The following is a 13,632-nucleotide window of genomic DNA, read 5'->3' on the forward strand; positions in this document are numbered from 1 at the left end:
TTTGATCTGGAGAGAGGGATGGGTGACGGCCAAGCAGATAGCCCTCTTCACGGACGCAGCCGGGAGCCTGGGCTTCGGGGCAATCCTGGGGAAACGATGGTGTGCGAGCCAGTGGCCAGAGAGGTGGTATGCGCAGGGGCTCACCAAGAATATCACATTCCTTGAGCTGTTTCCAATAATAGTGGCTCTGACAATCTGAAAACAAGAAATAAAAAACATGAAACTAACCCTATGGTCAGATAATAAGGGAGTAGTGCAGGCCATTAACAGAGGCGCAGCGAGATGCCCTGACATTTTGAGGCTAATGCCGCAGTTAATTAAATTACAGCTGGAAGGGAATCTGGAGCTGAAGGCTCGCCATGTGCCAGGGGCAGAGAACACGGCAGCGGATGCACTATCCCGGTCCCAAATGAAGCGGTTCAGAGAGTTGGTCCCTGGGGCAGACAGGGAGATGACCCCTTTCCCAGCATACCTTTGGGACCTGGGGGGGTAGACCTATCCAGACAGGTAGGGCACTCACTCACCCCAGAAGCAACCAGGAGATACAAGAAATGCGCAAGTACAGTAATGAGAGTCGAGAGCATAAAGTCACTTGAGGACAAAGCAGGGACACATACAGCAGTAGAGAAGTTTGTGCAATGGGCATTAAACGCCAAGAAAACAAGATCATGGGCACAGGCACATTTGTCCGCCATTGCCCATTTTGCCAGGCTCCACACAGGGGAGGATCCCACGGCCTTCCCATATCTAAAGACGGCCTTGAAGGGCTGGAGGAGAGTTGAAGGGACAAAGAAGGACAACAGGCGCCCCATTGACTTCGGCAAACTGGGCCAGCTCCTGGGCGCTTTAGTAGGAATCATTTCAGATAAATATGAGCTACTGCTATTTAGGGCAGCATTCACCAAGGCCTTCTTCGGCGCTTTTCGCATCAGCGAGATAGTCGCGCCCAACAAGACAGACCCGGCGCAACGATGCCTGCAGGCTAGGGACATCAAACCGATGGCAAGGGCCGTGGAGATCACATTAAGGCAGTCTAAGATGGACAGGGCACGTAAAGGGGTGACGATACATCTGCATTGCATTCCAGAGGCTGGTCTTTGTGCGGTATGCTGGCTATTCAAATACATGGTGGCCCGCCCGGCTGGCGAGGGCCCCCTCTTTAAGCATCAGGATGGAAGGAACCTGAGTAAGTTTCAATTCATGGCCGGGATGCGCCAGAGTCTTGGAAAAGCCGGGTTTCACTCGTTGTCCTTTGCCCCTCACTCTTTCAGGATCGGCGGGGCGACCTCGGCATCGCAGCATGGCATGCCTGAGGACAGGATCCAGGCCGTGGGCAGATGGCGATCCAGGGCCTACAAGTCTTACATACGCCCACACCTGGTATAAAAAAATCATCAAATAGAAGAAAAGGGAAAAAGGTGGGGGGGCAGTCACTTTGGGATGCCGCACGGCAGGGTGCTGGGGGGGCCACCCTCCTACTAAATGCCCCCACACTACCAACAGCAAACCCGGTGCGCAGCACGCCACCATAACCGGATTCTTTTCTCTCAGCCACACCCGGTGCGCAGCAGGCCACCTTAATGGAATTCTTTCTCTTGGCAGGGGGACGCCCGCGGCTGGTCTGGGTGGTGAGACATTCATTCGTGTCCAGAATGGAGTCTTGGTGGCGGCGGTCGGGGCACAAAGCGAGCAGGCCCAAAGCGACGTACATCCGCTGGATAGGGCAACCGGGTATGAGATGGGAGCAACTACTGCCAACATTGGACAGCCTCATGGCAGACTCGGCGTGGCAGCCTGACGTCCTGATCATTCACCTCGGAGGCAACGACCTTACGCGGCTAGGGCGCAAGGCGGTAGGGCAGGCCATCCAAAGGGACCTCACCACGGTGATGACATGGCTGGGCCCCACGATGGTGGTCTGGTCTGAAATGATCAGCAGAAGGCACTGGAGAGGTGCTGACTCCAACAAGGCGGTGGATATGCAAGGAGAAAATTGAACATTGCAATGCACAAGTTTTGCTCCACCAATGGCCTGGAATCAATCAGGCACGGCCTCATCCACCCGGGTCACCCGGAGCTTAATGGCCAGGACGGGGTACACCTCTCCGACAAAGGGATGAAGGTCTTCTGGGATAACCTGTGGGGTGCAATGGTGCCCGCAGGTTGTAGAAAAAAAAAAAAAAGAGAAGCCACGAACCAGGGGCGGGGGGGGGGGGGAAGCCGCAGAAAGACGTGAGCCTCCCTGCGGCGTGGCGGAAATCGTACAATGGTTGGCTAAGAAAACACACCGGCGGGCGGTGTGTAGGAGGAGGGCCACTCACTTTTGAATGCCGCACGGCAGGGTGACGTGGCCGCACCAAGGAGGGGGTTAACAGGAGGAGACGGCACTCGCGGCCCAGACCCAGCCGGACGGCAGGGCGCAAATGGTAGCGAGCTGGGAACCTAACTCCAGACAGAAAAGCTCCCCTCCATGACACGCAGAAGGCGTGGGCGACCAACCACTGGAACACCAATGGACTGACAAGGAACTGGTTTTGTACAGTGCCATTTACGAACTGAGGAGTACACAAAAGACTGACACCTGTTATCACAAGATGGTGTCATGGATTGTATATGACATGTATGATTGATGGGTACAGTTTGCAAATGGAAAATTTCATAACCAGTATGTGTTTTAATATTAATAAAACTGCGGCCAACAACGACCATCACTAATAACCGTTATTGTTGGCTGACATTATTTTGAAGAATGGCATGCGGGCATTCTGAGGGGGGAAAAGCCGGGGAGTTGCTGTTGGGTAACCACGGAATGGGCACGTGCGGGGGTTATGTGCGGTGAGACGCCTGCGCAAGTCCGTGCGGAGGGCGCTACGGGCTGGATGAGACTATCTGGTGAACGGAAGCGTAGCGAACCCATGCGTGGACCCCTAGCACCGCCTGGGAAACGAGCCACTATGCCCTGGTGCAGTGGTGCGGGGACTCGGGGGAAACGACCCAGCACCGGCCAACCTGTCTGGGAGTGTGGATTGTACTGTGCTGTGGAGGTGAGTGAGGAGCCCCCAGCTGTGCCCCTCTTGGCAATCGCAACATGAGGACATGCTGCCTTCGTTGCTCACTCCCTGCATTAAGCTTGTTTAAACACAGCACGAGAACGCGCTGTCATTGTTTCTCCCTTCCTCCTTTGAACGTTTTGTTAAAATTATTTATTTATTTATTTTTAACTTTGCGCATGGAAGCGCTGTCACTATCTCTGCTGCCCAGAGATATACCACCTGGACCCTGCGGTGAATTCCTTTTCTTAGCACGGAGAAGCGCTGTTGGCATGTTTTATTTTTATTGCTGGTGAAGCAGATTAAACGTTACTTTTCTTTACCTTCTATAGGAGTCAGTTCAGGAAAGAAGGCTATTCCAGCTGCCTCTCATGTTTGGCTCCCCTGGCAACATTTGCTTATTGAGTGTCTTGAACTCCATAGAATATTTGGAAAACGCTGAACTTTTATAAATCACCTTCAGCTGTTGCTGATAAGTTGTTCTCACCTTCTTTCTTGCTTCTGTTTTGCAGTGCCCGGCAACAGAGAACTTCAATTCCCAGCCTGCCTCACAATTTAGGCACCCAGCTGACATTAATTCCAGCACCTGGAGGCGCTACTAAACCGTGCTCTAACTACCGGACCAATGGCGGGCCCATCTGAGCCCGTCAGAGGCCTAAGGAGGCCGGGCTGGGCCAAGTCATTTTCATCTATCATCAAGTATTTTCATCGGCACGTAACCCAAACAGAGTTTTTTAAAGTACTGTGACATTGTTACGTCGCCCTGTAGCCGGCTCGGGGTGAGACTAACATGAGTAGGCTAAAGTCTGGCAATGGTTAAAAAGGAGAGGGATGACCCAACTCATTCCGGGGAACACGGTACTTTAGACAGCTTAAGCCAAGTGGAAGGATCCCAGGAGGAAAATTAACAAGGCTTCACACTATACTTGCATCTTTTAACACTCAAATGTCACATCTTACACACCATTTTGCCAATGAGCCAACACCGTACTCAAGTATACTTCTCCACACTGAAATGTAATGCTTATACTGTTTTATTTAAAAATATTTTTCTTATTATGTCTCAAAGTTTAACATTTCAGAAAAGTTTTTCCAAAAGGTACATACAAACAAATTATTAAAACATTTTATACAGTTTATACATTCCACTGCGTGTGGTCCACAATATAAAAAAATACAAACACAATATAAAAAGAAGGCACAATCATTAAACAATGCATACAGTATATGACCCTAACAAAGCAACAGTTATGATTATCTGATTAAACATCAGGCGGATCCCTTAGTCCTATATGATTGACACAGAACCACTTGTACAGGGATGTCCCTTGTATCTAGAAATTCCTTGGCTTTTTTGGATTCCTTTATTAACACAGGCGTCAACGCGTTTCGGTGGTTACATTCAATGTATATAAACGACCACCTAAAAAAACAAAAAGTTAGATAAATGCCACCTAAATATAACATTACTTTGATGGTAAGGCATTAGTCAGATATCCAACAAACATGAATAGTGAGATTTTCCATCCAGGGATCCTTCCACTTGACTTAAGCTATCTAAAGTCTGGCAATGGGAAGGGGGTAGTGGGGACATTTGATGCTTTTTTATCAAGGGCTGAGTCAGTCCTTATGCATCAAAGTGAGCTCACTGAGTGGAAACTTTCTCTAGAACCATTAAATAACAATGATAACAGAATTTTCCCCACTGCTAGGGCCACTAGTGCCACTATTGTCCCGGTTTCTTGCCCAAACTCTGAGGATAATTTATCCCAAGATAGCGGATTACATACTATTGCCCCTGTCATTAAACTCAAAGACACCCTTGTTATATGTGATAATATTGATAGACCTGATATTCCTGGTACATCGAGCAGGTTAAATGTTGTTACTCTGGGTAAGAAAGCTAAGGCAAAAACTAACCATGTTAATAGTCTTGCACCTCCCACTAAGAATGGAAAGGGGAAAACTGTTATTAAACAACAATTTCCATTGTCCAAGCCATTAGGGTACAGGAATAATCCTGCCGATAAAGAACATACCCAGGAACCTATTGTTTTGGAGGCTAATACTGTTCTGACGTGGTCACTTTCAATTGAGGGTGACTTTTGGGAAAAGTTAGAAACTGTGGTTGCAGGTCTCTTAGAACCACAAGTCTGACTGAAATTGAGACCAGATTGTCAAATTTTGAGAAACCGGTGACAAGTTGCAGCCAACCTATGGTAAATTGTAACTGGGGGATGAGCAATGCCAATAATAGATCTATGGGTAAATATGAGTAAATATAAACATGTTAACAGCATTGACAATCAGAGTGATGTATCATGTGCAAGGGGGGGAGGGGGCTGATACAGAATAGAACTGAAGATTGTTTACATGTACAGGATCCAATTCGCACTTATGCCCAGATCGCAAATACCTCAGGTGGTGATCGTTCAGGGATAGAGAGGCATCAAATTTCAAGTAAAGTAGGAGGAAAGGCATCCGAGCTTAGGACTTGAGGGGATGGTCATACAAACCTTCATTTACCTCCTGATGTGATCCCTTTTAATATAATTTTAGAGAACATTCCCCCATTGCCACCATGCGCGCCAGAACACTGGTCCTCTTTGAGGAATAAATCACTTCATTTTTTAAGTGATGACTGGGATTGGTGACCTGCTGTTTACAGAATTCAAAATGGCACACCGGATTGGATGGGCCGGGAAATTCACAGAGAACCTCTCAGGAGACTGTATAGTTTTAACTTTTAGATCTCTGGGCCTAGTCAAGACAATTTTAGAAAGGTCTAATACTTGGTCCGTGAGTTCAAGGGAGGTTTCTATGTTCCCTTTGGGCTTTTCCTATCCCCCACTGAGGCCATTGTGGTTCGATGTTGAAAGGGAATGACATAGACAAGGTCTCCAGCATACTACGTATCCTCCCTGGTGTCACTCAAACCGCTACGAGGCATCAATTAGTATTGGTCTGGAATTAGGTTAAGAGAGGCCTGAGGAATTTTGTTACCCCAAAAAATGATTACAAGACAAACCCTAGCATATTAAACAGTATATAGGATTTCCCCCACCCATACGACTTAGTTGACAGTCCAAACCATTTGTCATACTTGGATTCCAATTGTGAGGAAAGGGTTAATGGCGACATGAGCATCGAGTCAGCAGTGCAGCCGAATTGTTGGAATTGAGGGAGATAAGGCTGTCATTCACCATCAGTATTGAGAATGGTCTCCTAGAACATTGCGGGTATCAGAGCTAGAATTACATATGAGACTTGGCTACTATACGTTAAGACATTCAATATTATTTGCCTTCAGGAAACATGGTGTATGGAGAAAGTCGTTATTGGCGTTTTTTGTTCGTTCAATGTTGATGCAACCCCGTCTGCCACAGGGAGGGCAAAAAAGGTTTACTGGCCATGATTTCTGTCAAATATGGATCAATAAAGAATAAGAATATTGTGGATTCGCCCTGGTACCAGATCATTATGATCTCTAATTTATTTGCTGTCCCAATACTATTGATCAATTGGTATTATAATATTTTATATCAAAGTGATTGCAGGATTAATAGTACCCTTAAGGAGGAGATCAGCAAAGCAGGGGATAACTATTTCCCGGTATGCATAATCTGGACAGGTGATTTCAATTATACCCTATGTCATTGTATGTGGGGTGTTAGATACCGAAAACCAACGACGTTCACACTTTAAACCTATAACCCTATGGTTGCTAGTTTGCACATAACGGCACCAAAGGGTAAGGGTGATTAATACCCCATGAATTACAATACTAATTAGGGGGTGAGAATAAAATGGAGTAAAAAAGACACTGCAAAAATCGAAGGGAGTTTTGTGAGAGCCAACATCAGCAAGGTTATGATATGCCTATCTGAGGCCTCCACTTCAGAGGCGGTATTACAGTGTTTAAGGATATTTGCCAAGATGTGGCCAATAACTTGACAAATTCTGTGAAGAGAAAAGAACCGCAGGAAATAAAATGGTTTAATGCTGAGTGCTCTATAGCCCAAAAAAGATCTAAAAAAGCATTGCACATGGTTCCCTGTGACAGGGTCTTGAAAAGGTCAACAAGACAAATCTATAAAAAAGTAATTGGGCATAGAAAGGACGAATTAAGAAGACTTGCCTGGGACGGTTTGGAGAGAGCTAGTGCTCTCAAGGATTCTAAAGGCTTCTGGGAAGTCATAAATTGTCATTTTTTACAGACGCTGTTAGAAATATGGAATCAACAATAACAGGTGAAACCTGAGTAGACCATTTTTCGAATATATTTATTCCTAACGGTTTATCCACGCAAGACCAAAAAGATAATATAACTATTAACTTGGAAACTGTGTATCAACTGAGCTCATCTATCTCTGTCAGTGAGGTTGAAGTGGCACTGACAAAGGGTACTTCCGCAAATGCCTCAGGGCCAGATGGGGTACCCCTAGATATGTTTAAAGGCAGGCCCCAATTATGTGCTCCATTCATGACAAATGTTTTAAAATCAATTATAGTGGGTCGCATCCCTACTACATGGAAAGAGGCTGTGGTGGTACCAATGCACAAGAAAGGCAACAGGAATGATCCTTTATGCTACAGGCCTATATCCCTAATTGATGCAACATGTAAAGTGATGTGGAGGGTAATACTTGCCCACCTGGAAACTTGGGCCAATGACTCTGGTCTTATATCCCAATCACAATATGTTTTCCGTAAGGGGATGGGAACGAACGAACTAAGTCTCAATCAGTCCCTAGTTCTAAGTAAGTACATCAAGGCCAAGGTTGGGTCGATCCACCTGGCCTTCATGGACTTGTCCAGCACTTTTGACACAGTTAACAGGGGGAAGCTGTAGACATTAATGGAAAAAATGGCCTTCCAGGAGGCACTCATTACCTTTTAACATAGGTTGCACTCGACAACCTCTGTCTCCATACATTATGAACCAGGGGGTGAAAAAACTAGGCATATAGCGTCCACAGAGGGCATTAGACAGGGATGCATTTGTCCCCCTTTTTATTTCTCCTATACACAAATGGGGGAGAGAAATTTTTATTAGCTCAGCATTTGGACTATCCGATTATCGGAGGTAAGCCAGTTCCCCTCCTTTCATATGCGGATGATACGGTACTGATGATTTTAACTGCTAATAGCCTTTAAAAAGCTTTGATTAATTTCACCGATTTTAGGATGGCATTGGATCTTAAAGTACATTTTAGCAAGTCCAGTACTGAGCTTAATTTTATCAGAACAGCTCTATCAATTAGAAAGCGTTATTAATTGTGTTAGGGAAACATGGCCTTGTGCCTATAGGCTTTAAATCAATTGTGTAATTTTTGGAAGGACAGAGAATATGCTTAGTGTTTAAAATCATTTCTTACCTTTTTAAATTGTGAATTTATATATTATCTACCCTAAATGTTGTACAGAAAGTTTTGAAGATGTTTTATTTGCGATGTATTCTTTTAAGATTCAATGAATCGAATAAAGTTATTTTGATGATGACAACTAAGTCACATTGACATTGTAAACACTCAAACATGTCAGTGCTATCTCATGCACAAACAATGTACATTTTGAAGAAGTGCCTATCACATTACTACAGATAAATGCCTTGCTCATTGTCACCACCTCTAAATCACGTGTGCATTCTAGTGTGCAATCAAGAGGATTGCATGGCTTAAGTAATTGCATAGGCAAAAGAGACATACATTTTGTAGCAAATAAAATATGTGTATTGGAGTTTGGAGTACCACATGCTATAGCTGCTCTAGTGTTGCCCATAGTTATAAACTGAGAAAAGGGAATAATAGCCTTGCAGGTTATAAGGGACTGGGGAATGTGATAAAGAGGTATGGTACCAGAATATTGTGGCATAAAAATTGTTAAATAAAAGTTGTGCCCTAAATATCTTTTGCAAATGTATCACTACAGTGCAGTTAATATAAAACCTAAACTCAATGCAATGATATTTTAATAAATGATATTTAGGTCATACTATTTATATCAGGTAATATTTTGTGATCGATAATATGACACACAACAGATAATGATCATCTTTACCATGAAGACTAAGGCAGTAATGGCATCATATTGAGTTATGCACATGCAGTAGTGAGAAAATGCTCTTATGAGTCTTCTGTTCTATTGCAATTCCTTTTCAGTGGGCAGCCAAGACAAATGCTGATAATGACTGAACCATGAGCAAAGCAGGAATAAGACTACAGAAAGGCGTTGTGCACCAAACATGAGTGCCACAGAGGAGGAGGAAGAAAGCATTGACAGAGAGTGTGCATTATTCGAGAGAGCGACATGCTCAGAAGCCAAGATACTCTAGCTGGAGGATGGGGGCTCTACCGAGGGGGTCGTAGACAGAGTCACTAGATTCCAAGAAGAGTCAGAAGATAGAACTCTTCCTGACCAGGAACAAAGCATCAACAGTAGTGTCTCAGGAACATGCCCCTTAATAAATGGAGCCTGAAGTCACCTCTGTCACCAGTGATGAGTCACACTTAATACCTGGGTCTACAGCTGCACCACCTTTCACCCCTTCTCCAGTGGAAATTGCCCACCAGAAAGAATAGAAGCCAAGCATGTGGCTTGCCCCAGACACTGTCTCATGCCTCCCTACCGCAGCCCTCACAGTATGCTGACAATGATGATTTTCTGGTAGCTATGGGGTAGCTGCTGTCTGATGCTCTCCAGTTGTTTAGAGAGGTGGAGTAGGGGGTCAGGGCACTCCAAAAGGCATAGGCTGACCAGTATTTGTAAGTCAGGTATTTAAACCCTCTGCTCAACAACATTTCCCCAATGTCTGCAATGCTCAGTAGGAGTCTGTTCTGTTTCCACACACCACAATTCCTGTGCTAGAGGAGAAGCTACAATGTGGTCCATCTCTCTGACAAAAGGAAAGTTAGGTACTCCTGCTCTCAACCAGGACAGCAGTGATTAGACCTTGTCTGTATTGGGGAGTGACTGTCACAATTATTTAGACTTTTTGTTGGTGTTTTATTCCTACTATTCTGGACATTAGTTTTGACTTTTCATTGCAATATTTTCCTTGATTTGCTTCCCTTTACCAAATGGAGTATTTAGATAGACATTTCCTATGCTGTCCTAATAATGCTATTTTCTGTTTCCATGGTCCCTCCAAGTTTTTGGCTCTCCTTCACATGTGTCAGGCTCTCATTTAAAAAAAAAAAAATTATTAGCAATACATGAGTATTCAACTTACAAGAGTACAAACAAATTAAAGTATAGTGAGTACATGCGTCTTAACCATCACACCACATTTAAGCATATACATTTAACTCAGACAGTTCCATAACAGATCAACTTCTTCTGGTATGCCCAACTTTAGTACATATAATTAAACACAAAATAAAATGCTATTCAAGAATCCAAATAAGATAAGACAGGGCCTCGAATTTGTAAACCCAGCTTTCGCTTACGCCTACCTTTTAATGCATACAAACTATACTCTAAAATACATTTTGCCAAGAACCCAGCCCTCCAAGCCTCAAACGATGGGGGATCCCTTTGTAACCAGCTTGAAGCTATACATAGCCTTAATACTGCTGTTGCTAAAACAATCAAATATATAGCATTCCTGGGTACACTATCAGCTTTTACCCCATCTCTACACCCAACAAAAGCTGCGTAGGAGATAAATCAATAGGTGTTCCCAAAATAGCAGTTAGAAATTTATCAACCTGCTCTAATAATTCTTTTAATAGTGGATACGTACAGAAGATATGCATCACATCTGTATCAGGGTTACCACAGCGAAAGCATTTCCCCTCCTGTCCACCACCCCATTTGGCAATCTTATGAGGTGTCATATATAAATAAAAAATAGTTTTATAATGTTGGGCAGACAGATTAGCAGACATAAATTATCTAGTGAATTCGATGGAGGTCTCCAAACTAATATCAGAACATCCTAACCTACTTTCCCACTTACGATTATGTTCTTCCAAATCATTGGATCTTGTTTCTAACTTACAACTATATAACCCCCCTATTCCTACTGCTTTTCAGCTAGCTTCAATAAGAGAATTAGTTTGAATATTCCACCGGGTAGTGAGAAGATAGTTCCTAATTTGTAAATATTTGAAAAAATCTGCCCGGGGTATATGGCATTGTTCCATGATCTGATTAATCGATTTCAGACCCCCTTCCGAATACAAATCCACCACTATTTTTATACTATTTTTATACCCTTACTCCGCCAGTTCTCTACTGTCCTATCCCAAAATACACTCGGAAAGCAAGTAGCAGCGGTTAATGGGGTATACCAGAAGACTTTCTCTATCATAAACATTTTCTGAATAACTTTCCAAACCTTCAGGTTGCTAATACGGGCTTGAATCTTGTGCACTTATAATAGCTCCCGTCTAGGTGAAAGAACGAACAGTTTTTTGCATCTGACCCCAGCAACATCTGATATATGGCAGGAGATTCAGTAGCCACCCGTGGCCCTATTTCAGTAAAAAGTATATTCATATGTTGGAGCATGCATGCATAGTAGTAGAGTGTAAAGTCTGGTACAGACCACCCCCCAACCGCTCTAGGTAACACCATAAACCGTGCAGCTAAGCGGGCCTTCCCTCGTGCCCATATAAAGTTCATTCATAATGACTGTAATTGTGTCAAATGAGTGTGTGAAACTTCAAGTGAAACACATCTAAAAAAATACAGTATTTTTGGCAGAATCATAATTTTCAGCATATTGCACCTGCCAACTAATGACAGATGCAAACATTCACACTGATCAAGCTGTCTACGCACCCCTTGTAAAATCTTCCCCCAATTAGCGCCAACTAATGCTGGTGCCGCTGTCCTTAATAGCACTCCTAGATAAGTTACTTCCTGTGAGACCCTTGGGTCATTAAACCCGGTAACATTATGGCACAAGATTTGCGTTTTGGCGGTGTTTAATTTATATCCCGAGACAGACCCATATTCTGCAGTGAGATGTTCTACTGCCTGTATTGCTGCTGCAGGTTTAACATAAAGCACCGCAACATCATCTGCGTAAGCCAGACCCCGATCTTGTTTCTGCTGAACAATAACAGGCTGTATTTGTGGGCTATAGTCCAGCATTTTTAAAAAAGGCTCTATATACAGCGAAAATGATAATGGGGATCAGGGGCAGCCTTTCTAGTATGCCGCCTTATTACCACTGCTTTTGACTCAAGGCCCAGGGTACAGATCTTAGCGACAGGTTGGCAGTAGAGCGTTTGTATTGCTACTATATATTGCTGCCCAAAACCCTGCTGCCGCATTACTTCCCATAAGAAACACCAAGACACTCGGTCAAAAGCCTTCTCGGCATCTAACAGAATAAGGCTCAGCGGGTCCCCAGTAGCGTTGGCATGATCTAATAATGCAATAACTCTACTAACATGATTTGTAGTGCCTTTCTTAGGGATAAAGCCATGCTGTCTAATAGACACAAATTGCGATATTACCGTGGCAAGTTGAGTGGCCAAAATTTTTGAGTAAATTTTGCCATCCACGTTTAAAAGAGATATGGGCCAATACGATGCTGGAAGCTCCGTTGGTTTACCTTTTTTTCTAAACACAATAATACCGGCTTCGCCCCATGATTTCGGCGCCAGTCCACCTGGAGCTCTTTTAAATATTAATAACATATCATCTTTCATAAACTCGAGGAAATCTTTATATACCTCCAATGGTAATTTAACAGGGCCCGCAGCCTTACCAATTGCAAGTTCCTTAATAGCTTGTTCGAGTTCCAGCATTGTAATAGAAGCTTCTAATCTCGTTATGTCCTCCTCCCCAATATCATGCTCACACTGTTGAGATACAAATTCCTTGACTTTCTGGACATCATATTGATCATCCGTGTATAATGCTTCATAAAAACGTCTGAACATCTCCAATATACCATTCTCATTCCCAACACGCTGGCCATTACTATCCAAAATGTAATTGATTCTCTCAGCTGCCTCCTTCATCCTTAATTTTATCGCCAAGCACCTACCGCTGGCCTTCCCATATTCATAGTTAAGTCGCTGTCTTACTACATATTTTTAGCAGCCTCTTTGCTCCATTGGAGATTTATTTTCGCCTTGATCTTTGACACTTCTACTACAAATGCCCCAATGTCCCTACCCATATGTATACCCTAAACTAGAGGCTCTTCAGCTCTGACCAGACCCTGATGTAGCTCATGTTCCTTTAATGCCTGTTGCTTCTGATTATACAAACCATAACTAAGGGTTTCTCCCCTAAAAGCAGCCTTGAATGCATCCCAAACATACTCAGGATCAGTACTACCCCTTTAATGCGAAAGAATTCAGCTATCCAAGCCTGCATATACACAACAAACTGCTCATCCAGGAGAAGGTTCCGGTCAAAAGAAAATGCCCTGGGTTTATTCAGAACTTCTACACCTGGAATAGATATCAGCACTGGGCCATGGTCCGAAGTAACTCTGGGGAATACCTGAATGTGAGCTTTATTCAACAAATATTAAGGGACAAAAAACATAATCAAGTCTCACTAACTTTTTATGTGGGCTTGAAAAGAACATATACCCCGGCTCAGAACCCCTTAA

Source organism: Lissotriton vulgaris, chromosome 1_1 (genome assembly GCF_964263255.1).
Source record: "Lissotriton vulgaris chromosome 1_1, aLisVul1.2, whole genome shotgun sequence".
NCBI classification, from domain to species: Eukaryota; Metazoa; Chordata; class Amphibia; order Caudata; family Salamandridae; genus Lissotriton; species Lissotriton vulgaris.